Here is a 27,685-nt window from a genome sequence, read left to right on the forward strand (position 1 = left end):
CGTGCTAATAGTTATGGGCTAGTTATGCATGTCGAATTTGGCAGCTACCCTATTTTGATAATAAGCTCTACTGAGTTAGTGAGAGAGTGTTTCATAGTGAATGACAAGGCTTTGGGATCAAAGCCTCAACTTTCATAAGGGAAGAATTTGAGGTACAATTATTCAATGGTTTCTTGGGCTACATATGGCCCCTTTTGGAGAATTGCTTGAAGCATTTGTGTTCTTGAGCTTCTCTCCCCTAAGAGAATCTAGTCTTCACAAAGGATTTGCTTCTCTATTTGAGCAAGCTTAGCTATAGAATAGTGTTATCATGAAGAGGTTGTTCTCCTTCTTGAACTTCAAGAGACTCATGTCTATGATCATTAATGAGCGATATCTTGGAGAGGAGTTGAGGATCTTAGAGGAGATTATTTCCAAGGTAATTAAGGAGTATTTTGTGTATCATAGGTGTGTTAATATTGGGGATTATGTTCCCTAGTTGAAGTGACTTTATTTGCAAGGGTGTGAGAGGGAAATGATCAAGGTACAATCACATTTGGACTTGTATATGCAGACAATATCGAAGAACCTCATCCACTAGTAGCCACTTGTAGTGCCATCAATATAGGTCTGTCAAATCTCATCTCAAGGTGGTAGTAGACCCATTAATGACCTGAAGATAAATATCCAAACTAATCATTAACTAGGATATCATCAATGATTACTTTGGATATTTATCTTCCAATAATTTTTTTTTAAACAAATCATCTTGGTCAAAATTTCAACCAATCTTGGTCGACATTTCCACCAAAGTTTGATTGGAATTTCAACCAATGCATTGGTCATGGGTTTGGCATGCTAGTCAATGAAGGGTCAGCATTGGTCAAGATTTCCACAAACATTGTTAAATTTTTTGACCAATTAATTGGTCATGGGTTTGGCATGGTAGTTGATAAAGGACCAGCATTGGTCAAAATTTCCACCAAATGTTGGTTGAAATTTTGACCAATTAATTGGTTGTGGGTTTGGCATGGTGGTCAATGAAGGGCCACATTGGTCAAAATTTCCACCAATATTTGGTGGGCATTTTGATCAATGGTCCTCACACCAACAAAAGCCTTTTTCGACCAAATTCTTGGTTGTACTTTTGAAACATACAAGAATTGGTCAAAATTTTGATGACAAAAATAGTGATGTAGCAATTGGTCAAAAATTTGACCAATTTTCATCGAAAAATGAGCCAAAATATACTAGTGAGTTATCACTTGATTAGAACTTCTTCATGCCAACCCTCTGGGAAATAGTCACCAAGGTTGCAAGAGAAACCCCTCCATGATACCCTACATACCTATACTCACCACAATGATGAGTTCATATAGGCATGCATATTCCCAACCCAACCCCAATGACATAACTCGACTGAAATACAACTAGGAGATCAAGCCTTGCAAGTCACTCAACAAATGCATGTGCACGTACTTGTGTTTGGGTGCACCACCATAATGAAGATCATAAAATAAGGGTTGGATGAGACACAAGAAAAATAACACTCAACCAAATACAAGCCCAGGAGTACAGATTCTACATGAATCATAAGGGACAATAAAACCATACATCATGAACTCACTCAACTGGCCATAATCTGGGAGTATGGATTCTACATGAATCCCACTAATGCAACCAAGCTAATCATCATGAACCCACTCAGCTGGCCTCAATCCAAGAGTATAGATTCTACACAAATCCTAATGTCCATGAAATAACAAGGGTTCGATTAGAAACAATAACACCAGGTACAAAATCACTTAATCGAACACAAAATCGAGAGTATGGATACAACATGCATCCCAATGCAAAAATAAAGATGAAATAGTGGTTAGATTGACATCCTACAAATAATATAAATCCATGACCAACACCATGCCAAGAAAACCCAAGAAAACTAGGCAGCGCATAAATCGAGGAAAAAACCTTAAAACTCAAAAACTTCAAAATTAAAACCCATTTTGTTTTAGGTTACAAAAGCCACGAATATCAAATAAATTCTAGGTTTGGAGTTCGTATGCAAAAATGGCCAGCATAAAAGTGCAAAACCCCAAACCCCCATCCCACAAAATAGGGAACTAATCATACCTGCCCAACCGGGTAGAGCTAGCATACAGAAATAGAGGGGAACACTAGTTCTCAACCTCTAACCAAGTGGCTACAAAAAATGGAAGTAGAAATGGAGCTGAAACAATAAAATGAGAGAGCCCTACCTCATAGCCAAAAGGGAAATATGGAAACATGAGTAATAAAATAAAAACCCTGGGAAAACTGCTAAAAGTTGTGGCAATCCAAGGTCTACCCAAGCTTGATCCAACAAGACCAATCTCATGATGATCCCACACCTATAGCTCCCACAATGAACAGAATAGTATTTCCTCATGAAGAGGATTTGGAATTTACTCTCAAATTTCTATTTCAAAAAGTGAGAAGTGAGGAATAAAATTCATTTTTGGATACTTATTTACTTTTTGAGTGAATAGTTGATTAGGATAAATAACCAAGTCACCTAGTTAAACCCTAAATTGACCCAAACAAAAACAAGTTATTCCAAGTAATTGGAATTCAACTAAGGAAAATTTATCACAAATTAAATTAAATAAGATAAAGCCCAAAATTCCCTTAAACCAAAAATCATAGAATTCCTTAACAATTTTCATGACAGTTGTGATCCTCTAAATGTACAGACATGCTCACAAGTCTAATCACATAATAAAAATGAGTACAAATCTATTAAATCATCAGAGGACTTAATTTAAATAATTAAGTAGGATACATCGACCATACAAGGATGACATTAGCTAGATATGAGTAGTTGAATCACTAACTCCATGTGTCACTGCAAGGGACATAGATCCTTCACACTAAACAACACAATCAAGTGCAATTGAATATAATAATATAGTCAAAGTGATAAATGCATTAAATAACCTAATTTAACCATTTATTTAATCATATTGAAATAATCTATTTACATCACTCACTTTCACATAAAGCATCATGAAGAAAAGATGAAGTAAATAACCATAGCATTAAATCAAACATATAAACATAATCAAAGGATATTTCTAAATACCAGATAACCAGATATCATCATAAAACATATTGATATCTCAAAAAATTCATCACCATGCAGATATGATCAACTGAATAGGATAGTAGTCTAACATGGACAATTTATTTCTAATTATTTAAGAATTTCATAATAGTTGTTTAAACAACATAAAAAGCACTTAAAACACATAAGTGAACATGGTCAAATACATGACTAACCACTGCTATAGGAACCTAGTCCAGTATAGCAGGATAATAATACACAATGCAATCTCTGCACACATCTCAGGGTAATCATGGAACAATCTCATGATACCACATCAATCCTGGTAACCACTAGCACAAACCTCAGTGAAACCATCTAAAATGTCATAATCTTGTAAATCATTTATAAGCATAATCAAAGCAACTGATATAGTAACATAAATCTAATCACCTCAAGGGTGAAGACCACTCATGGTCCCTATCATGATGACTCACTAAGCAAGATCATCAAGGTTGCATCCATCAGGATGATTTACAGAAATCAAATGGGAGAGGCACTACAATTATTGGATTAGATGGATAGATGAATGAAAAATTGTCAAGGATGAGCGTCATTGTTGATCTTGAGCTATGATAGGAGAGTTAGGAACAAAAAATGTAGGAGATGAAGGAACATACAGACCCAATATGGAAGGAAGGTGTGAAGGTTCTAGCTTAGAAAGATAAGGACCAAGGATAGATTTTGGAGATGAAAATTGATAGTGAGTAGGTATATCATCATCTTTAGAGTGAGCAACGTGACCATGGGCATCAATAGACTCGTGAGTAGATTCGACAGAAGAAACACCTTTGATAGGAGCATTTGAAGCTCGAGCATAGTTTTGAGGTGGATATGGAGAAGTAGAACATGAGGGGACACTTTGATCTTGACAAGTAGCTTTGAATAGCATATGAAGAGAATTTTTCTCATAATTGTCAGTAAGCTCAAGGGAAATAGTGGAAGTGATGTCTTCATCATACTTAGGTGGTGGATAAGATATAGGATATGGACAGATGATGGTGTAGAAGCACCTACTCTAAACTCATCAAAAAATGCACCTAAGAGTCCTAAACATTCTACATAGTTTAGAAGTCCTAGTCAGCCACGTAGACCTAGTTGAAAGGCCTGGTTCCAGGATTGGCATGATTATAAGCCCCTGGCTAACTAAGGTCAAAATGGTCAATAAGCCTAAAACTTCATAGGATCTTAGGTTTTTCATGTTTTTAAAGTTTAGATACATGTTGGATCATTAGCATAATTCTAGGACCAAGTTTAGTCATTAGATTTGCAATTTTGCAAATTTTGCAAAAGTTGCTCTAAAAGTTGTTGTCCAACTTTTGAGCAACTTTCTTAAAAGTTGTCAAAAACTTGTAATCACTTCTCCCAAAAGCTAAAAATATTCAAACTATTCATTTAACTATTGGGAATGGCATACAAATCCCTCATAGGTGGGTGGTAAGAAGAATAATGTAATTTTGGCAAATATCAATAAAGATAAACAACATTTATCTGTAGATTTTGTGTTCTAGGCCATTGTATGGATAGGTATAGGTGTGGAGGCATGTGCTAGTGATTCAAAAATTTGGAGAATTGAATCTTATTCCTTTTTCATTTTTTCTCATGCTTTGATCAAATCTAGTGTGGGAGATATCAAATTTTTACTCTCGCTGCCTAGAATTCAGCCTTAAAATCAGGGTCCTAATAGGCCTCGGTTGTTTTGGTACATTCCACCATAGGAAATTGATGCCCCTTGGTGGAATAAAAAAATTATAAATTTACTTTGATATTTTGTAGGTTAAGTTCTATAAAATGCAAAGGGTTGGATTTGTCACCATACCCTAGATGTGCATCTCTATGTGTACACCAAACAACAATTAAGGACAATCACCCTTAGATCTTGGTTGGGGATTCATAAAAGCTTGAAAACTTGGATATTAGGCTATTTTACATTCCCACACATGTCTCAATTCTTAGTTTTTATTTTGGTATAGGAGAAAGAGAACTTCTAGTGCATTTGGAGCCCTAATTAGGCCTATCAGCCCTGTCTAACATTGCAACAGCAACAACCTCCATGCATTTCCATCCTTTAGGGTTCAAGAATGTTTTATAAAACTCAAAAGGGTATCAAAATCCTTGACCAAAACATCATATTGTTTGGAAAAATTCAAACTTATGATCAAATCTCACTCTAGGAAGGGCTACAAGCCAAATCCTTGGGTTGTGAAGCAACTTAATGTTATGGGTTACTTTTGAAGGAAAAAACCAATGAGTCCTTGTGAACAAGACCTAAATAGGCTAGAGAAATTATTGTAGGCCACCCCTAATCTTAGTATCAACTTTTTGTGGTTTGATCCCTCTTTTTGTTGAAGAGATCCCTTAGTAAAATTGTGTGTTTTGGTGCTTAGGACCTTGGTAAGCCTAGTGATTAGGTTACCTTGCATTGTAGGGTTGTGATAACCTTCTCTAAACCCTTTTCCATACCTGTGATAGGTATTCAACACTTGGACCCTTCACCTTGGGTGTTGAGGGATTGGAAACATCACCATTTCTCACTATTTGAAGGCTTCCACTATCCACTACTGCATGAAGCGGTATCAAAGCCATGTCTAATCCTAAGAATAAGGATATCCCTACAAGGGTCACAAATATTGAGTTAGCAAAGATGGTGAGAGAACAAAAGGCTATAAATAAGGCCTTGACTAAGAGGCTTCAAGAACTTAAGAAGAAGCTTGATGACAAAGATAAAGAAGATGATCTAAAGATGAAGGAGGGAGTGAAGAAGAGGAGGATGGATCTAAACAAAACATCCCTACAGACGAAAGGCCTCTCATAGATGCCTTGAAATCCATGGGGAGGAGAACCATGGAGGAAAAGATTGAGTTGCCAGTCTTCAATAGAAAGATGAATGCAGATTTAGCCTTGGATTGGATAGAGGCTTTGACCACATTCTTTGAATGTGAGGACACCCGTGAAAAATAAAGGGTAAAAGTGGCAAGATCCAAGTTGAAGGGGGCAACCCTAACTTGGTGGAACTTCATCCAAATAGAGAGTGTAAAGAATGGAAAGAACATGATCAATTCATGGAATGAGATGATATCCTTGATCAAAGAGACATATCTACCTAAAGATTATGGAGTACAACTCCATAGGAGGAAGCAAAGTTTGAAAAAAAAGGATATGGATGTAGGCTCATACAATGAAGAGTTCCTAAAACTATGTATGAAGACTAGTATGGCAAAAGATGAGGAAAAGAAATTGGAAAGGTACATGAATGGATTGAAGGTGCCCATTCAAGAGGAACTAAGCCTACACTTCCCTACCACAGTCAATAAGTGCTATCAAATGGCACTCAAGGTAGAGGAAAAATGGAAGAGAAAGCAAGACTTTGACAAAGGCAAGAGTAATGATAGTGGGAATAATTTTAGAGGCAAGGGCAACTCTTGGAACAAGGGACAAAGTAGTGGCAGCAGTAGCAAGATCCCTGACTAAGGAGACAAAGAAAATAGTGACTCTAATTCAAAAGGAAACTATAAAGGAAGAAGGCCTTTTCAATAGAGGAAGGAAAAATTTAGGAAGAGGTAATGGACCATTGAAATGCTTTTATTTCAACTAACAGGGACACCATGCAAGAAGATGCCCTAAGAAGAGGAACAACAACAACCAAGGTGAGAGGAGAGCAACACTTTTCCAAGAAGATAAGAAAGAAGACAATGCTAATGCTAGAGACTTGGAACTAGAAGAGGAACATGCTTGATGATGAGGCAGGTCTTCCTTCAAGTACCACAAACCCAATAACCTCCACAAAGAAAGAATCTCTTTAGGACAAAGATATGCAATCTTCTCATAGATTATGGTTCAACTGAAAATCTTGTGTCTTGTGAAATGGTTCAGAAGTTAAACCTCCCTAAGAAGCCACACCCTTACCCCTAACATGTTTCATGCTTAACCAAAGGCCAACAAACTCTAGTCACAGAACAAGCTTGGGTAGAGTTTTCCATTTCTAACTTCAAGGACAAGGTCTTTTGTGATGTGGTTGAAATGGATGCCTCACACATCCTTCTAGGAAGGCCCTGGCAATTTGATGTTAATGTCATACATCATTGTAGGAAGAACACCTACTCCATCACTAAAGATGGGAAAACCTTCACTATGAAACCCCTACTAGATAACAAATATGAAAAGGAACCCACTGTGATTATCATAGGAGAAAAAAGATGTTCAAAACCTTGAAAGAATCTGATATGGAGCCATTTTTTTTAATCTCAAAGCCCAAAGATAACATAAGGTCTAATCAAAAAGAGCCCATACCAAATGAAGTCATAAAACTGTTGTAAAAGTATAAGGATGTCACTACTAGTGACCTACCCACTAGCCTCCCTCCCATTAGGGATATTATTCATCAAATAGACCTCATAGTAGGCTCATCCCTACCTAATAAGGTGCCATATAAAATGACACCATTGTAGCATGCAAAGATTGCAAAATAGGTCATTGAATTGTTGGAAAGAGAGCTCATCCAAAAGAGTATTAGTCCTTGTGTTGTACCTTCAGTCTTGGCGCCTAAAAAGGATGGCATATGAAGGTTATGTAATTATGGCAAGGCCCTAAACAAAATCACAATAAGGTATAGGTTCCCCATGCCAAGGATTGAGGACCTAATGGATCAACTAGGAGGTGCTTGCTACTTCACCGAGATATACTTAAAGTTTGGTTACCATCAAATTAGAATCAAGCTAGGAGATTAATGGAAAACAAGATTCAAGACTACCAAAGGTTTGTTTGAATGGTTAGTAATGACCTTTGGTTTTAGCAATGCCCCTAGCACTTTTATGAGGCTTATGAATGAGATATTCATTGATTTTATTAGCAAATTTTTTGTTATTTACCTTGATGACATAATAATATTTAGTCATAGGAAAAAAGACCATCTTGATCATGTGGAACAGGTACTAAGAAGACTCCATTAGCACAAGTTGGTAATCAACTTGGAAAAATGCATGTTTATGAGGAAGGAACTTGTGTTCCTAGGTTTCATGATCTCATAAGGTACCCTCAAGATGGATCTTGAGAAGGTAGATGCAATCATTAATTGACCTCCACCAAAGAATCAAGGTGATGTAAGAAGCTTCCATGGGATTTCAACTTTCTATAGGAAGTTTATAAAAAAATTCAGTCATGTGTGTCCACCAATGCTTGAAACAATTAAAGGTGGGAAGAAGACTAAGTTCTCATGGATAAAAGAAGCCAATGATGCATTCAAATACTTGAAGATTAGAGTCTCCCAATATCCTATCTTAGTCCTCCCTGATTTAATAAAGTCTTCACTATGGAAACAAATGCAAGCAATTTGGCTCTAGGTGCAAAACTAAGCCAAGAAGGCAAACTAATTGCTTTCTTCTCAGAGATATTGAATGAGGCTAAGAGAAAGTACTCTACATATGACCTAGAGCTCTATGTCATGGTCTAAGTCATAAAGAAATGGAGGCACTATTTGATTCCAAAATAATTTGTAGTCTACATGGACAATGATTCATTAAGCTTCCTCAATTCACAAGAAAAACTTTCAGTCAGGCATCTCAAATGGGTTGAACAATTGTAGGCCTATACCTTCAACATTAAACATAAAAAGGGTGTACCAAACAAAGTTGTTGATGCTCTAAGTAGGAGGATTGGTCTAATTTAAGAATTTCAACTAAAAAGTATAGGGATTGATTCCCTCAAGCACTTGTACCTAAATGACCCTGATTTTGTAGAAATATATCAAATTTGCACAAAAATGGAGGGCAAATACCACACTAATTTTTCTGAATATTTGATTCAGAATGGGATTCTATTCAAGGGAGCATAATTATGCATACCAAAGTGTTCAATGAGAGCAAATATAATCAGAGAAAAGCATTGTGGTGGCCTAGGAAGTCACTTTGGCATTGACAAGATAGGAGACATGGTAAAGAGAAGTTATTTTTGGCCCAAGTTGAACAATGAAGTTAACAAGTTCATTGAATGTTGTACTATTTTCCAACAAGCTAAAGGGATGAAAATAAATCAAGGGCTCTACCAACCCTTACCAATCCCTTCAAGATGTTGGGAATCCATATCAATGGATTTTATCATGGGACTACCTAAAACCAAGCAAGGATGTGATAGTGTATTTGTCGTAGTGGATAGATTCAGCAAGATGGGCCACTTTGTGCCATGCAAGAGTACAAATGATGCATCTCATATAGCAAATCTCTTCTTCAAAGAAGTAGTTAAAATTCATGGCTTGCCTCAAATAATTGTATTAGACAGAGATGTCAAATTTCAAGGGCACTTTTGGAGGACACTCTTCAAGAAGTTTGGTACAAATCTCACCCATAGTTCTTCCTATCACCCACAAACAGATGGGCAGATTGAGGTAGTGGACAGGTCCCTAGAAATATCCTAAAATGCCTAACCAAGAAATACTCACAAAGTTGGGATACAATTCTACCCCAAGCATATTTTGCCTTCAGTGACTCTATAAATAGATCAATGGGTAAAACTCCATTCCAAGTAGTATATGGTTTACACCCCAAAAGACCATTGGATCTGATTGAAATCCCCTCTAATTTTAAAATTGGTGCTCAAGGCCAAGAATTGGTAGAATTCATTACAAAGGTATAGAAGTGAGTGAAGAAAACTTTGCAAAGGTCCAGTTTGAAGTACAAAGAAAATGCTGACAAGAGAAGGAGAGAGGTCCACTTCAAAGTGGGGACAAGGTTTGAGCCTTCCTAAGAAAGGAAAGACTACCTAAGGGTAGATACTCCAAACTAAAAATGAAGAAAGTAGGCCCCTGCATACTTAAAAAACTAGGTGATAATGCTTATGAGATCTCCCTTCCTCCAACTTTGTAGATCTACCCCATATTTAATGTGGAAAACTTTACACCATACAAAGTTGCAGCAGGTTCATCAAATCAACAAGATGAAGACACCAATTATGAAGATTATGTTACTAATCTTCCACAAAGAAAACTAATGGAGTTAGATGAAATATTGGAAACAAAGATACTAGGGCATACCAAAACTAAGAAGCACATATAGTACTTAGTTAAATGGAAGGGCCTCCCCAACATAGATGCTACTTGGCTAACAAAAGATCAAATCAAACAACATGGCACTTCAGTTGATTTTCTACCCTTAAGTAGGGTCTTGAGTTCTAAAATTAAAGGGGAGTATGGTGTAGGAGAATTTACTCTAAACTCATCAAAAAATTCACCTAAGAGTCCTAAACATTCTACATAGTTTAGAAGTCCTAGTCAAGCACATAGACCTAGTTGTAAGGCATAGTTCCAGGGTTGGCATGATTATAAGCCCCTGGCTAACTAAGGTCAAAATGATAAATAAGCCTAAAAATTTATAGGATCTTAGATTTTTCATGTTTTTAAGGTTTAGATCCATGTTGGATCATTAGCATAGTGCTAGGACCAAGTTTGGTCTTTAGATTTGCAATTGTGCAAATTTTGCTAAAGTTGCTCTAAAAGTTGTCATGCAACTTTTGAGCAACTTTCTTAAAAGTTGTCAAAAACTTGTAATAACTTATCCCAATGGTTAAAATAGTTCAAAATAGTCATTTAACCATTGGGAACTCCCTAGAAATCCCTCATAGGTGGTTGGTAAGAAGAATAATGTAATTTTGGCAAATATCAATAAAGATAAACAACATTTCTCTGCAAATTTCAAGTTCCATGCCATTGTACAGATAGGTATAGATGTGGGGGCATGTTCTAGTGATTCCAAAATTTGGAGAATTGAATCTTCTTCCTTTTTAATTTTGTCTCATGCTTTGATCAGATCTAGTGTGGGAGATATCAAATGTTTACTCTTGTTGCCTAGAATTTAGCCATAAGATCAGGGTCCTAATAGGGCTTGTTTGTTTTGGTACATTCCACCATGGAAAATTGATGTCCCTTGGTGAAATACAAGCCTTATCAATTTACTTCGATATTTTGTAGGTTAAGTGCTATAAAATGCAGAGGGTTGGATTTGCCACCATACCCTAGGTGTGCATTTCTATGTGTACACCAAACAACAATTAAGGATAGTCACCCTTAGATCTTGGTTAGGGATTCATAAAATCTTGAAACCTTGGATTTTAGGTTATTTTACATCCCACACATGTCTCAATGCTTATTTTGTATTTTGGCATAGGAGAAAGAGTACTTCTAGTGCATTTGGAGCCTAATTAGGCCTATCAACTTGGTCTAACATTGCAACAACAACAACCTCCATACATTTCCATTCTTTGGGGTTTAAGAATGTTTTATAAAATCTAAAAGGGTATTATAATCCCTAACCAAAACATCATCATGTTTGGAAACATTCAAACTTATGATCAAATCTCACTCTAGGAAGGGCTACAAGCCAAGTCCTTGGGTTGTGAAGCAACTTGGTGTTATGGGTTACTTTTGAAGGAAAGAACCATTAAGTCCCTATGAATAAGACCTAAATAAGCCAAATAAATTATTTTAAACCAATCCTAGTCTTAGTATCCAATTTTTGGGGTTTGATCCCTCTTTTTGTTGAAGAGATCCCTTAGTGCAATTGTGTGTTTTGGTTCTTAGGACCTTGGTAAGCCTAGTGATTAGGTTACCTTGCATTGTAGGGTTGTGATAACCTTCTCTAATCCCTATTCCATACCTTTGATAGGTACTCAGTACTTGGACCCTTCGCCTTGGGTGTTTAGGGATTGGAAACATCACCATTTCTCACTGTTTGAAGGCTTTTGTTGTCCATTGTTGAATCAAGTGGGTAGCAGAAGCCTTCAAACAATGAGAAATGGTGATGTTTCCAATCCCTCAACACCCAAGGTGAAGGGTCCAAGTGTTGAATACCTATCACAAGTATGGAAAAGGGCTTGGAGAAGGTTTTCGTAACCCTACAATGCAAGGTAACCTAATCACTAGGCTTAACAAGGTCCTAAGCACCAAAACACACAATTGCACTAAGGAATATCTTCAACAAAAAAAAGGATCAAACACAAAAAATTGGATACCAAGACCAGGGGTGGCCTACAATCACTACTCTATCCTATTTAGGTCTTATTCATAAGGACTCAATGGTTATTTCCTTCAAAAGTAACCCATAACACCAAGTTGCTTCACAACCCAAGGATTTGGCTTATAGCCCTTCCTAGAGTGAGATTTGATCATAAGTTTGAATGTTTCCAAAAAAAGATGATGTTTTGGTTAAGGATTTTGATACCCTTTTGGTTTTTATAAAACATGTTTGAACGCCAAAGGATGGAGATGCATGGAGGTTGTTGTTGTTGCAATGTTAGACCGAGCTAATAGGCCTAGTTAGGGCTCCAAATGCACTAAAAGTTCTCTTTATCCTATACCAAAATACAAAATAAGCATGGAGACATGTGTGGGCATATAAAATAACCTAAAATCCAAGGTTTCAAGCTTTGATGAATCCCCGACCAAGATCTAAGGGTGATTGTCCTTAATTGTTGTTTGGTGTACACATAGAGATGCACACCTAGGGTATGGTAGCGAATCTAGCCCTCTGTATTTAATAGAACTTAACCTAAAAAATATCAAATTAAATTGATAAGGCTTATATTCCACCAAGGGGCATCAATTGCCAAAAAAACCAAGCCATATTAGGACCCTAATTTTAAGGCTGAATTATGGGCAGTGAGAGTAAAAAATTGATATCTCCCACACTAGATCTAATCAAAGCATGAGAACAAATTAAAAAGGAAGAAGATTCAATTATTCAACTTTTGGAATCACTAGCACATGCCCCCACATTTGTACCTTTCTATAAAATGGCCTGGAATGCAAAATCTGCAGAGAAAAGTTGTTTATCTTTATTGATATTTGCCAAAATTACATTATTCTTCCTACCACCAGCCTATGAGAGATTTGTATGGAATTCCCAATGGTTATGTGACCATTTTGAACTATTTTAACCATTGGGAGAAGTGATTACAACTTTTTTAAAACTTTTAAGAAAGTTGCCCGAAAGTTGCATGACAACTTTTAGAGCAACTTTTGCAAAGTTTACAAAATTGCAAATCTAATGACCAAACTTGGTCCTAGCACTATGATAATGATCCAACATGGATCTAAACCTTAAAAACATGAAAAAGCTAAGATATTATGAATTTTTAGGCTTGTTGACCATTTTGAGCTTAGTTAGCCAAGAGCTTATAATCATGCCAATCTTGGAACTAGTCCCTACAACTAGGTCTATGTGCCTGACTAGGACTTCTAAACTATGTAGAAAGTTTAGGACTCTTAGGTGCATTTTTTGATGAGGTTAGAGTAGGTGCTCCTGCACTAGGTGACATCTTGAAGGAGATGAAAGGGTGCTTGATCTTGATCTTTCTTTACATTTACAAATTTAGCTTTTTGAGAGTCCTCTTGACATGGAACCACTTCTAAGGACATGGGAAAATACAAGGTTTGCATGATAGGTTCTTGAAGTGATAATGGGGGATTAGCTGAAGTGGGCATAGTAGGCATAGCATTGCATGGAGGTTGAGGATCTTTAGCCTTAGTATCTTGAAAAGGTTTGCAGCCAAGTGAAGGTTAGCTTGAGTTTCTTTTAAAGATATAACTTAAGGGTATGCATAGTCCATATGGAAAGCACTAGGTTCTTTGTTTGATGGAGTTATGTTGAAAATATTTGAAGACTTAGGAAGTTCATGCATGTTGAAAGAAGTGGAGCCATGAATAAAACCACCACTAAACATAGGTTCATTAATATAATCTTTCTTAAGGGGAGTATCCTCACCGCATGAGTCATTATAGGTATTAACAATCCCATCATCAATAAGCTCTTGGACTTTATGTTTCAGCTCGATACAATTAGAAGTGTTATGCTCATTATGTCAATGATAAGAACAATAGATATCTAAGAATGGGCTTCCATATGAGCTAGTCTTAGGCAATGTGATGAGCTCATTAGCAAGGAGAATTTTCAATATATTGTCATAAAAATCTTCCAAGGGAGTAAAATTCATCTTAAAAGTATGTCTAGGCTCTTTTTGTTTCTTCTCAAGTGCGTAGAATGCATCCATGTCTTCATCATATTGGTCAAAGATAGGCTTTTCATGAAATTTTAACATAGACTTCAAAGAAGTTTTACTTGATATCTCTCTAAAGAGGTATTTAGATCCAGTAGGTTAAGACAATTGATGTTGTGAAGTAGAGCATGTAGACCTAGAAGAAGAGGATGACCTTAAAGAAGGTGACCCATATGCATGTAAAGGCCTTAAGGAAGATTCATGTAATGATACAATCTTCTCCTTTATCATTTTTTCAAATTTAGAGTGCACTCCCACCATGCACTTAGTGAGATGAATGTCGTGTAGATCTTGAAACTCTCCAATGGCATAGAAGAACTCGTGATCATCTAGAATTGGTTGAGGTTTGGTAGTACAAGTTTTGAATGCCATAATCAAGCATAAAGTAAACTAGAGGAAGCTAATAAGGTGACACAAGATAACTTGATGTCCAAACTAGAGAAGTAAGGTGTTCACTTGTCAAATAAAGGTAGCAATGAATGAGTGACTTATCAAGAAAAGTGTCCAAGAAATTACAACACTAGTGACTCAAGTCAAGAGCTAAGCAAGAAGCCAAAATAGCCAAGTAGATAGATAAGAAAAAATAAGTGAACAAATCTTCCAATCAAGGAGTGTAGTCAATAAATCAAGGTAACCTTTAGCAAAAGAGGGTCCTAGAAAGAGGGCATAGATGAAGAAGGTGGGAAAGACCAAAAACCACTTTAACCATGTTCAATCACTAGAGACATAGAAAATCAAAGTCAAATTATGAAACTCCCCTAGTAAGAAACACAAGAAAAATATTTTGACTAGATGTTTTGACTTGGAGAAAAATGTTTGACAATATTCAATAGCACAGAAAGTTCAATTTTCAAAAGCAAGATGTGACACATGGAGTAGTCTTAAAATAATCAAGAACAAGACAAAGAAACCTTGCATGATACAAGTATATGTGAGCTCTCAAAATAAAGCTCTAGAACTATCATCATGTATATGTTCAAAATATTTCCATGGATCTAGCACATTCGAGAACACATCAAGCAATATCTACCTAAAGGACACAGTTCATTACTCAACAACTTGGCCCATGCTTGATGTTCATTCACCTCACACCAAGTAGTTACCCACAAAGAGATATTGGCTTTGACATGGAGATTTCATTGGCATAACCAAGGGGACACAAATGGTGAGTATAAAATCTTGGGGTGATCTGGGTAATCCATTAGGATCGATCTTTGCACCAAAATTTTGAGTGGAAAAATAAGGTAGTTTCTATCCTAGGTTCTTAGTAAGAGCTTTCGTTCATAACACTCATCTTGCTCCTGATATAGGACATCTTATCATATGATAAGTAATGAACCTCATGGCCACAAGAGTACCTTAAGCATTCTCATCTAATGATTTCCTTATGGTCACAATCCCACAAGTACTTCCACTAGATGAAGACAAGTACTATGTCTACCAAGATTTTGTGTCCTTGATAGCCTTGATTTTATAGTGGTTTGGAAGAGTCGAGTTTGCTTATCCCCACTTGGGTCATTCCTCTTGATCTATCAGGGGCAAGCCTGCTAAAGGATTCTAAACTACACAAAATGGATCAACTTTTGGAGGTCAATATTTCTTATTCACCGCAAGGGTGAAGAGCATACTCCCCTATTCCAATTGTTTCCCCCAAACATGCCAAGAAGCTTAATTAATCATCTTTCTTTCAAAATTCAAAGGTGGGTCAAGATTTTGATTCACCACAAGGGTGAAGAGCATACTTTTCTATCACCAAGGGATCAGAATTAGAAGTTTATGTACCTAAGAAATAGAAATAACTAGTAAGATTTCACACATGAAATAAAATAAATTCAAGTGTGTGTTTGGTTTTTATGCTTTTAGGAAACCCTACAGACAATTGTTAGTAGCCTTTGTGCATCTGAAGCTTTGACATGTGTTCTTTTAAGGTAAGTATGCAAGCATTTTAGGAAAAACCTACAAGTACAACTATAGGGTCCAAGATGAGTTAGCCCCAAAATAACATTAAAAATCTATAAAAAAAAAACCTCTATCAGACTATAAATGACCCTAAAAAACCTAGAAGATAGACAACAACAACTGAAAAACTGATCTAAACACCCAAACAACAAGCAGCTTCAGGTTGGGCGATACTTTATGTTGGAAGAGTATTGTACAATACTTTGCAATATACCCATACAGTGCTTTTACTTCTTGCACTAGTTATTCCTATATCTATGCAATAAAACTTACTATGCTGGGGAGACATAGTTCAGTATGGGCATGTGATACTTAACTAGAAAAGTATCACTCGACATTGCTGACAAATGTCATACAATACTGAGAAAGTATCACCTAATACTTGCAATTGTACAAAAAAAAAGTAAATAGAAAATGCAGAAAATGCATGTAGATTAAGAGCAAAACCAGAATATTTGGTCCCACGGTGGGTGCCAAATTGTACACTCAGAAAGTGTCATGCTCTAAACCCTTCTATTCAAGTGATTCCATGGAGTGCAAAGTTGTGTTTTGAGAAAATGTAAATAGCTCTCAGCTGAGCCTTTGAGACACAACCCTTGCTAGTAAACCATGCAATGAGAGGTAATTAAGACAAGAGCAAGAATGCAATTGTCCACAAGAACTTCTCAAATCATGCAATACAAATATGGACTAAACTAACATGAGATGCACAATGCAACTATATTAAGAAAATGAGAGTATTACAAATCCAAGATAATTAACTAGATGAGATAGATTACTACAAGAGAGAAACTACACTATATGAATCTAAGTTAATATGCAAATGGTATGAGAGAATTAGAAAATAAAGTAGAAGTTCTCCACAAGCTCTCAAGAAATTGATCAAAAAACATGTCACATAACAATACTGAAGAAGATTTAAAGGTGTACAGACAATGGAGATTGGAATTGAGGGATGGATGATCAAGGGTGAGAGTTGAATTTGGCATGATCCATGTGCAAGAGAAAGTCAACCAATGGAGAGAAGTTGACTTTTCATGTGAGACAAAAGCCAAAAAGCCTTTTCTTTTAATTTGAAAATAGAAAAAGGACTTTATGTGTGCACATTGAGTGGGTTAGAAGAATGGACTCTTTTATTTAATTAAAAGGGACATGTTCTTTTAATCAAATAATGGACTTAGGATAATATAGTCAAACTATAGGTTATAATCAAATTAATTGATTTATAGCAATTCGGCCTAGGAAAATGATTAATTAATTTAGCAAAAATGTTGAGAAGGGGGCTAATAGTCTAGATGACCATTTTTAGGTGATTAAATTTAGATAGCCTTACCTAGGTGCTTCTGCACTAGCATCATATCTACATAAATCCTACATAAAAAGACAAAAATATGTAGAATATTGTATAATCATGCATCCATCATGCATCATCATATATCATCAAAATCATAACGTCCAAAGTACAAATGATATCAATAAAGGAGAATAAATCATAGGGGTGGGAAATATATTGAAGTAAATCATCAAAGGTACATCAATAACCCTCAAATTCAAATATGTACATTATCATCAACAAAATCCAATATCATCAATAAGAACTAAACATGTATGCCTCTTGAATCTATAGGAAAAATCATCAAAATATCATCACCTATGCGACCTATCCTATCTATCCCTAATCATGATCATATAGACATCTACTTGACCCCATGTTATCAAGACATTTAAGTAAGCCTATTAAATGAAACATTAATCAATCAATCATCTATTAATCATCCTAAGTAGTTAATCGCCAACCAAATTATCCTATCATATTTGTTCAATTGAGAGTTTTATTAATCTTAGAGAGAACATCTAACTTTGACTCTCTAGGTTGTAAGGTCTAAATATCAAATCCTATCACCTTCCATTGAAATACACATAAAAAAATTATATTGTTACATGTACAATCTAGTCTTTGAGACACCACTATGGTCTAAATTAACTAGAGAAATTAATTTTGTCTTTAATTATTTATCAAGAAATAAATTTAAATGACCAAAATAACATAGAGAATTAAAAATCACAACTCTTTTTAAATTGATCTAAGCATCATACAATTATTTTGATTCATTTCTCAAGCAGAGATATGACCATCCAGATGCAAAATCATCACAATTGAGGCACTTTATAAAATCAGGGACATTGAATGTTGAAAATTCAAAATCATAATTGGGGAACCAATATCATTCTAAATTGAAATTAGGGATTCATATCAAAGTTCTACCATTATTAGATCAACATAATACCATCAAAATAATTGAATCAACATCATGGCATCAAATTGGATATTAAATCATAGGCAAGAGCCTACAATACAATGGTAAATTATGGGCTTCTTAGTTGAGAGATCTTGGTCCACTCAATTTAAAAAATAATCATTAATCACAACACATAATAATAATCAATCTTGGCTTCAACCTCTTACACATAAAAAAATCAGATGGTAAATCATTGCAATTGGACATCAGACTTTAATCTTTGAACCAAAACACTTTGCACATTGATTCATAAAGAAGTTTTTGTATACACCTACAAATCGTCAAAGTCAATCAAAGCCAACATTAATTAAATTCAAGATATTTGAATTAATTAAGATAAAAATTAAATAATTATTAATTAAATTAATCATTTGATTATATAGTTCATTTAAATAATTAAATCCATCCCATTCAATATCCATGCATATCTCATATAATTAATTCTTTTAAATTAATTAATCCTAAAATTCCTTTCCTACCACTACAAGATAAAATTAGATCAAACAATGAGAGAATAGACAAATGTGCACATGGACCACAAATAGGCTTTGCTATATTGGCCATTCATTTTGAGAATCAATCTTGTCCCTTTATTTGGACACATCAAACAAACAAAACTCAACGTTATGCCATGATCATGGTTAACTCAAGTCACGTCTAACTCACCCACTACACCTTGGAAAATCCTATAAATAAGGTGTACAATTAAGAGAAAATCATCCATCTTTATTCTAGAGTAATTATATTATAACATTCTTTTTCCATAAGTCACAGAGAGCATTCTTATCATGTCAAATTTAGAATCAATATCATGTCATCTTATCTTAATAGAGGAATTAAATCTTGATTATCATGTTCTTGATCATGTAGCTTAGAATTGCATCTCATGTCATTAAATTCTCATTTCTTAGGTTTCCACTTGGAGATTTATTGCAACTAAGAGCACATTTTAAGTCCTTAAGATTAGAGATCCATGAGACACTCTTGATTGCTTTCATTTCAATTAGCTTAGCTTGAATGCCTTAGATCTTATGTCAAAGTAATGAATTAATATTTCATGAAGGTTTATAATTACAAATTTATACACACACCACAATGTCTCCCAGCTAAGCCTATAATGGCCCCCAAAATATTTATATTCTTACACAATTTCTAACAAATTGCCTTAAAAAAGAAAAGTATTAACTTTTTCCTTTCTTTTCAAAGAAAAAATCATGGGTTTTTTTTCATGATATTCACTAAATCCTTATTTCTTGAAAAAAGTATTACAATTCTTGTAAATAATCTCTTAATCTCCTAGCTAATTTTTATATCAAGATAAGATTGTTGGCATATGGAAGAATCTTTACCACATATGGACTGCCAATTAGACCCCTTCTCCATCTATTTTGTTTAACTTGGATTCTAATTTATAAATGTGTAAGCCAAACAAAGTGAGGGATATTTAACATCCTTACTTCACACTAATATCACTAATGAATCACTCGCACATTTCTTCCATAGTTATGGTTTTGGCTTTAGCTCTCTCATAAAGTCTATGCATTGCCACTCTATACACATCCAAAATGCCTAGTTCTTCCATTTTATTCCACAACTTTTCTCTAGGTATCATGTCAAAGACCTTCTCAAAGTCCACAAAAAAAAAATACGCTTCTCCCCCTTGATTTCCACATATTGTTTCTCTATCAAATGTTGAAGGATTGTGCAATGATCAATAGTAGAATGTCTAGGTCTATAACCCACTTGCCCTTTTGCTCTTTTTCCTTCACAATCTTCCCAATTGTTGATTCTACATTTCACCATGCTCCCAAAAAGGTTTTTAAAAATAAGTTTGATCATAATAGTGTGATATTTGGATGGGTTATTAATGTACCCACTCTTAAAGAGAAGAATAACCATAATAGTTGTCTAGTCCATCGGGAAACCATCCTAAATGACATTGTTAAAGATTCCTTTTATGTGAGGGGAAAGGATATCAACTCCCCATTTAAATTTTTTTAGCTTGAATCATTTTAGTTTTGCTTTACCATTTGTTAACTTACTTATTCCTAGATCGATATTATCCACTGAGAAGATCTCCATAGAAGTGTTCACAACGGGAGGATAGTTCATCTCATGAGTTTGTTCGTTAAGAAACTTCGTAGATTCTAACCCTTAAGAATTTGTAATATTATTTTTAGTTTTTTTTTACTCTATTTTTGTTCTTTCTAGAAATCTCTATGCTTGCGTCTTCCTAGAGAAATTATTTCATCGTCTTGCATTTATGCACTCCTCTCTTTTTTCTTGGATTAACCTTGCGTATTTCTTCTTGTCTTCTTTACTTAGGTATTTCCCTTTTATAGACCTCTTGGCTACCTTTCCCTCTTGATCATACCACATATTAGCCAAAAAACTATTCAAGAACCTCTTTCTGCTACAAGAGTTTTACATGCCTTTAGGAAACTTGTGTATAATAGGTAATCATCAAGATATTGTCTATCCCAAGAAGTTGGTGTTTAAGAATCAACGATGAATATGTCCCTATCTTCCTAATTTATGAGGATTCTCATTTGTATAACTATCTTTTTCTTGTGGAGTTCATGTTTATTATATTGATTACTTGGAGTAGTGTCCAACTTAAGATAAAGAGGCATGTGATCTAACTTCATCTCTATAAGACCTCCAATGTCAAACTCTAACACTTTAGACATGAAATTTTGAGAGAAAATCATGCAATCCACCACACTTTGTCCATTATAAATTTTTCAAGTGATACCTCTCAATGTTGGCCAATCCTTCATGTCATTGCATATTAACTATGCAAAATAAACTTCACAACTCCAATAATTCTACCTTAAAATGTGACACACTCATATTTTTTTCTTGAGAAGATCTTTACTAAGAATGATCACCACCTTACGCAAAAGCTTGCCACATAGTGGTGAGTTGTTAGCCTCTTAATTGGGAGGTCTTGGGTTTGAACCTATGCTTAACTAATAATTGAAATAATTAATTACAATAAATAATAATAATTAACTTGGCTTTGGCCTCTTACCGATCAAAAAAAATGATCACCACCTTCTTCCAACCATAAATTGTTATCCTCTTCTTTTTCACAATAACTCAATTGTAAAGATTGATCCTTAGTTGTCCTTGCATTGAAGTCCTCAACAAGCATAATTTCTCGTGAAGTGATGAATAAAGAGATGTCCTTTTTAATAAAGAAAACTTATCTTCATTGTCTAAATTTCACCTCTTATACAATTTAAAGGTTTTCCAAACAATAACAAGAAAACAATCTAAAAATCATCTCATTTACTATTATCTCAACCATATACAGTAGCATTTGCACCTAAAAGAGGAGCAATTTTAATGCCGATAGAAATATATACCTTATTTAATATATTAGGAGATCTAGAAAGGAAAAATCAAATGTATTCTCCTCCTCCTCTATCCTCTCCTCCTCGTCATTTTTTCTTGCTTCTTTTTATTCTTCCCCTTCTCTTCCTTCTTTTTATTTCTCCTTTTTTAATTCTTCTTCTTTATTTTTTCCTTCTCCCTCTTATTCTCCATCTCTCCTCCTTTTCCTTCTCCTTTTTCTTCACTATAATTTTGATTACTTATAGACTTGTATTTAGTTAGATAAATTGATTAAATTTAGCATATCTCATTAATAATTTTAACTTTTTAATAAATTGTCACCACTTTAATTAAATTAAATTATTAAATATTGATAAGTATATAAATTAAATTATTAAATATTACTTTATTATTATTGTTAAGATTGTTTTTTAAATGTAAAATGTCTATCTTTGAAATATTCAATCTCCCCAAGTTATCTCTTTTTTTAAACTATTGACTAAAAATTGTACCATGTTTGTCCATTTTAATCAGCATTTCTTTTTCAACACAAAAGGTAATCTAAAATTATTGGATATCTAAAAAATAGTTTTCAAGATGAAGTATTTCCTATACAAGAGAAATATTAAAAGATATAATATATATGATTAGATTATGAGATTATATTTTTTAACTTAATGTTTTTTAAGTTATAATTTTTTACAATTAGATTTTGGGTACGAGTTTGTCAAGTTTAATTTTTTTTTTTCCAATGCTATATATATTTTTGTGCAAGATCAAAACTGTCATATAAATATAATATATACATTTTTTATTAGAATTTACATTTTTTGTGATTCTAATATGTATCGTATTGTAAATAATTTGATTTGTTAATTTTTTTAAAATAGATAATTACTAAAAAAATTGAATCACTTAATTTTATATGTTTAAAATATAGTAATTATAGATATCAATATAAATAGGAATATTATTTTTAGACAATATCTATTATTAAAATATTACAAATCTAATTTTAAAAATGAAAATATTTATTATAAGCTTGCTATCTATTTTATTTATGGAAGTTAGATAATAATTTCTATATATAATAGTTTTCATTTTTTGAAATAATTTCCATATAGTTAGATAATATAAATTTCATATAATATATTTAATAGAAAAATAATTTTAAAATAAAAATAAACTTGTAATTATAACTTACTTATAAAAAAAATATTATATAGCTTATTATTAATATTTTATTTTATTTTTTATTGGTAAAAGGTTGAAACCCTATAGATTATATTAAATGTTAACAAAAGTTGCAGAGTTACATAGTCTACATTCAAATGGGCACTAGTAGGAAAGAATGAAGAAGAATACCTCTAGTCTTGCTAGGGACCGAAGTCCTTTATTCGAATGGGGCTTCTAGAGGTATAGTTGTGATCTGGAATTGTAGTAATAGCAAAGGGGAGATTATATCACAGAGCAATAATATGGTGAATGTCAGATGTTGGAATACCAAGGATGGTACTCCCTAGGTCCAAGCTAATGTCTATGCTCCTAATATGAAGTGGGGAAGAAAAGCTTTTGGTCTGAAATATCTAATCAAAGGAGATACTTTGTTGATGAGGCAGTGGTTATTATGGGAGATTTCAATACTCCTATGAAAGAAAATTTGCAGATGGGAGGAAGCCAGCCTAATCTAGACATCAAAATTGATGTCATGGATTTTATTGATGAACACCAGCTTCATGATATTGATTTACAAGGTATAAACTACACTTGGACAAATAGAAGATTGGGAAATGATATCATACAAGTTGGACTTCACAGGGCCCTTATAAGCAATGCTTGGTTTGAAAATTATACTTGTTCTTTATCATCTTTTGTGAGAGTAGGCTCTTATCATTATCCTATTTCTCTTTTTGTTGATCTTGTCTCTATGAAAAGGAATTTTCCCTTTCCTTTTGAAACAATGTGGACTTTACATGCTAACTTCGAAAATCTTATAAAGGAATGGTGGATGATTAAGGTTAAGGGGACATCAATTTTTAAAGTTGTGAGAAAGTTGAACAATGTTAAAGATAACATTAAAGATGGAATAAAGAAACTTTTGGTAACATTTTTTACTGCAAAAGGAAGATTTTGGAGGAGCTGAAAGAGATACTGGATAGTATCTAGATGAATGGTTATTAGAATGTGTCTAAGGAGGAGGAGTATGCAAAATTGTTGGACTTACATGACATTAACACTAAAGAAGAGACTTTCTGGAGACAACACTCAAGAAAGATTTTTTTTGAAAGAAGGGGATAGAAATATGAAGTACTTTCACATGACTATTATGAAACATAGAATGGATAATAGAATTTCTAGACTGAAGGTGACTGGGGTTATCCCTGAGGAAGAAGAATACTTTGAAGGTGAAGCTACAAGGTATTTTAGTGAGTTGTTGAAAAAGGATATCCATCTTGATAAGCATAAGCAAAAATATTTCCTAGACTATTATATTCTTCACATCCTGAATGAAGACCAAAATAGAGCCCTTACTATTATTCCTTCCAAGGAGGAAATTTAGAAGATTATCTTTTCTTTTGAGGGGGAAAAAGAGTAGGGCCTGGATGGTTTTCCCTTTCTTTTCTTTCATATCATACAGGAAGATGTTATTAATGGTGTCAAGGAGTTTTTTGGTTATAGGAAACGTTTTTAAGAGTTGAATGGCACTTCCATTGCTCTGATACCCAAAAAGAAAGGGGTAGATAGTATGGATTAGTTTAGATCTATTAGTCTTTGCAACTCTTTTTATAATATTATCTCTAGAGCTCTTACTTTAAGGATTATGACTTTTCTCCCTTCTTTGATCTCGAGACAGCAAAATGGCTTTGTGCTAGAAGGACAAATCTTGGATTCGATTATTTTTATTCATGAGATAATCCACTCTTTGATGAAATCTAACAAAAAAGGTTCCTACTGTAATTAGATTTATCTAAGGCCTATGATAGGGTGGACTGGGACTTTCTGAGATTAGGCCTGTAAGCTTTTGGTTTCAATGACAGATTCTTGGATCTCATTCATATTTTGGTCTCTTCTGCCACTTTCTCGATGTTGGTTAATGGGTCCCCAAATCCTTTCTTTCAAGCCTCACATGGTTTAAGACAAGGTGACCCTTTATCTCCTATTTTATTTATCTTAATGGTGGAATTCTTTGGTAGATTCATTCATAAAATGGTCCAAAAAGGTGACTTTGTCATTGTTAGATCCTCACCTAAGGATCAAATTTGTTACACCAGATTCCATCTTGCCACATGGCAGAATGGAACTTCCCGCTTTGCTTAAAAACCGTGCAACTTTATATTGTGGGTAAGCATCAATCATTGATCTAATGAAGATCAACGGTGCTATGAAATCATGCCTTTATAACATCTAGTCAGCTAGACTAACCAATAGAATGATTCCTTGTTTGCTAATGTGTCTAACAACTACCATAGTACAAACTTCGCTACTACATTTGAAAGAAGTGGGTCCATGGCATCACCATGTGCCATGCATCCTGTTGGCCCTTCCCCGCAATGTGTAACTATCAAGTACTTTCTTATAGCAATAAAGTGCCAGCGTTGATCATGAAAAGATCAATGATCTACAACTTGCAGCTTTTGAACTACATGAAACACCAGTCATGGCGTCATGAGGGATAGGTGTCATCAAGGCACTTGCTCGCTTTCGTTAAAATCCTTGCATCTTGGGATTGCAGGTAAGCACCATCCATTGATCTTACCAAGATCAACAATGGAACAGATTTACATTGTTTAGTGTTGAGTTAATCACAGTAGCCAATGAGCGCATTACACTTGTCACAATCATATCTGACAACTATTAGTAATTGTAACACCTTTTAGAGACTGCACTGATGAGATCATAATGTGCCAAATGTCAACAAGGCACTTGTCTGCTTTGTTTAAATACTGCTCACTTTTATCTTGTGGTAAAGTACCATCTATCAATCTCATCGAGATCAATAGTGTAAAAATGCACTTCTCTAAGCTGTGTGTAACATTTCTCATGACATCAGCTTGGAAAAGTGTCACCACAGTGCTTCCCCACTTTAGTTAATGCTCAAGCAACTCTGTCAAGTAGTAAAGTTCCAGTCGTTGATCATGAAAAGATCAACAGTGCATCAATTTTGAAAGCAAAACAACCCCACTAAAATGAGCCAACCAATAAGATCACAGGAAATTGGGACGTGCACTAACAGGTATTGACAACTCTGAAAAGGGTCTGATGAAGTACTAAGAAATTTAGACAAACTTAAAATTCTTAATAGAGCCATCAAGACCTATCATCAGCAAGTACTACATGGCAGAATGGCGCTTCCCCACTTTGCTTAAAAACCATGTATCTTTATATTGTGGGCAAGTGCTCATCGTCGATCTTAACGAGATAAATAGTCAACTAGAATAAATTGTTAGAGTTTAGATGCTTCGTAAAAATGCTTAAGAGATATAACCATGGTTAGGGAAAAAATTAAAAGGTTTAATTCACGGTAAATAAGAAAGTAATCTTTGCGAAAATGAAAACTTTGGATAACCATGTCCTACATAATTTTGAATAAGGAAATTATATTCAATTACCTTATTTGAAAACTAGGGGACACAACAAGGGTTTAAAAGGCCTTTAGGAAAATTGCACTAGGGTTTTCAACTAGAAAGCACCAATTTTGGAAAAACCCTAGGGTTTTTCACTGCAAGGTACAACACATGGCAAATGGTGAAAAACTAGACCAACATTGGCTCTATCTAGGAACAATGAATAAGCAAAATTCATATGAGGGCTCAGAATCCCTGGGAGAAGCAAACCACAAACTTGACCATCCTTCGAACTTCACAACTTTGAGAGAGAAACAACACTAGGAAAAGAATATACAAGGACTACACAAAAGACACAAAGGATATACAAATGTACAAAAATCCTAAAACTATTGTTCATGGAAGAAAACAAGTATTTTAGCAAAAATACCTCTTCAAGAACTATACATGAACTGGCAACTAAAGAATGTTGCTTGATCAATCTTTCAAAATATAAGAGTCCTCTCCCCATGTATTTTCAATTAGATAGGGACCTAACCATATAGGATCAAACTTTCCATGTTTTTCCTTATCTTCAATTCTGGCATTCCACATGAGGACTAAATCTTGAAGTTCTAATTTCTTGCTCACTATCCTTTTATCATAAAGTGTTTTGACCTATAATTGCAACTTCTAATTTTTGAGGGATGCTTCTTTCCTAGTCTCAGTCAATCCTACTAACTCATCCAATCTCTCTTGCATGTCATCAATGATGTCTTCATCATACATTTGAATGTAATTATATAATCCAACTAAATTATTCTAAGGTATTCTTGCCTAGATTCCATATACAATATCAAAGGGTGCTACACCTATAGCCCTTTTTACAATCACCCTGTCAGCCCATATTGCTAACTACAATTTAGAATCCTAGGCTTTCTTGTTATCATCCAGTGTTTTTTTTATTACTTTCAACAAGCTTTTATTTGTGGATTCAGCTTGTCCATATCTTTTTGGATGATAGGGATAAGATGTTGATCTTATAATTCCATACTTGTCACAAAATTTTATAAACTCCTTAGATCTAAAGCACATTGCATTATCTATCACAATCCTTTGAGGACAAATAAACCTTGAAATGATATTATTTAGCAAAAAGTTTCTAACAACCTTACTAGTTGCGTTTTGTGGGAATTTCCTCCACCCGATTTGTGAAGTAATCAATAGCAACCTATATCCATGAATAACTAGTGCTTGATTTGGGAGAAATTTCACCCATAAAATCCATTCCCCATTGTTGGAATGGTGCTTGAACTTCCACTAGCTTTAATGGAGTATTACCTAAAAGAATTAGTTTACCTGCAAACCTTTGATAGGCATCA

The sequence above is a fragment of the Cupressus sempervirens genome, chromosome 6 (genome assembly GCF_028749045.1).
Source record: "Cupressus sempervirens isolate cs-2001-9-10 chromosome 6, ASM2874904v1, whole genome shotgun sequence".
Classification (NCBI taxonomy): Eukaryota; Viridiplantae; Streptophyta; class Pinopsida; order Cupressales; family Cupressaceae; genus Cupressus; species Cupressus sempervirens.